The sequence below is a fragment of the Electrona antarctica genome (genome assembly GCF_951216825.1).
Source record: "Electrona antarctica genome assembly, chromosome: 24".
Classification (NCBI taxonomy): Eukaryota; Metazoa; Chordata; class Actinopteri; order Myctophiformes; family Myctophidae; genus Electrona; species Electrona antarctica.
Genome location: NC_136803.1, coordinates 34,422,055 through 34,423,680, shown reverse-complemented (window position 1 = coordinate 34,423,680; position 1,626 = coordinate 34,422,055).

Here is a 1,626-nt window from a genome sequence, read left to right as displayed (position 1 = left end):
AGTGAAGATTGGGATCATAGGAAGTGAAATTGGAACGATACAGAGAAGATTGGGATCATAGGAACTGTAATTGGAACGATACAGTGAAGATTGGGATCATAGGAACTGAAATTGGAACGATACAGTGAAGATTGGGATCATAGGAACTGAAATTGGAACGATACAGTGAAGATTGGGATCATAGGAAGTGAAATTGGAACGATACAGAGAAGATTGGGATCATAGGAACTGAAATTGGAACGATACAGTGAAGATTGGGAGGAACTGAAATTGGAACGATACAGAGAAGATTGGGAGCAAACTTAGGAAGTGGAATTCCAGCAACGAGGACACTCCCACAGTTTCACCAATGCGCAACCGTGTGGCTCATGGATGTCCAGACTGATATAGCTATCTATCTATCTGTCAGTCAGTCAGTCAGTCAGTCAGTCAGTCAGTCAGGCAAGCAAGCCAGGGTCAATTTTCTTGTTAGTGAACACCAATGAGTACTCCCACAGTACCCTCCCCAAGTAACCTCAACCGTGAGACTCATGGATGTCCAGACTGAGACCCTTATATATTTGGTCAAGCCAGGGTGCTCCTGTGTCAGCTTCTGCTACACATGAAGATTGGGATCCTAGGAAGTGAAATTGGAACGATACAGAGGAGATTGGAATCAAACCAATAGGAAGTGAAATTGGAACGATACAGAGAAGATTGGAATCAAACCAAAAGGAACTGAAATTGGAACGATACAGAGAAGATTGGGATCAAACCAAAAGGAACGGAAATTTTACGTTCCTTTTGTCGATCTGGCGCCAATTTTCTTGTTAGTGAACACCAATGCGGACTCCCACAGTACCCTCCCCAGGTAACCTCAGCCGTGAGACCCCTGGATGTCCACACTGAGATAGATAGATCGATCTATAGATAAATCGCTATCTATCTATCTATCTATCTATCTATCTATCTATCTATCTATCTATCTATCTATCTATCTATCTATCAATCAATCAATTGGAACGATACAGTGAAGATTGGGATCATAGGAACTGAAATTGGAACGATACAGTGAAGATTGGGATCATAGGAAGTGAAATTGGAACGATACAGAGAAGATTGGGATCATAGGAACTGTAATTGGAACGATACAGTGAAGATTGGGATCATAGGAACTGAAATTGGAACGATACAGTGAAGATTGGGATCATAGGAACTGAAATTGGAACGATACAGTGAAGATTGGGATCATAGGAAGTGAAATTGGAACGATACAGAGAAGATTGGGATCATAGGAACTGAAATTGGAACGATTCAGTGAAGATTGGGAGGAACTGAAATTGGAACGATACAGAGAAGATTGGGAGCAAACTTAGGAAGTGGAATTCCAGCAACGAGGACACTCCCACAGTTTCACCAATGCGCAACCGTGTGGCTCATGGATGTCCAGACTGATATATCTATCTATCTATCTATCTATCTATCTATCTATCTATCTATCTATCTATCTATCTATCTATCTATCTATCTATCTATCTATCTATCTATCTATCTATCTAGCAAGCCAGGGTCAATTTTCTTGTTAGTGAACACCAATGAGTACTCCCACAGTACCCTCCCCAAGTAACCTCAACTGTGAGACTCATG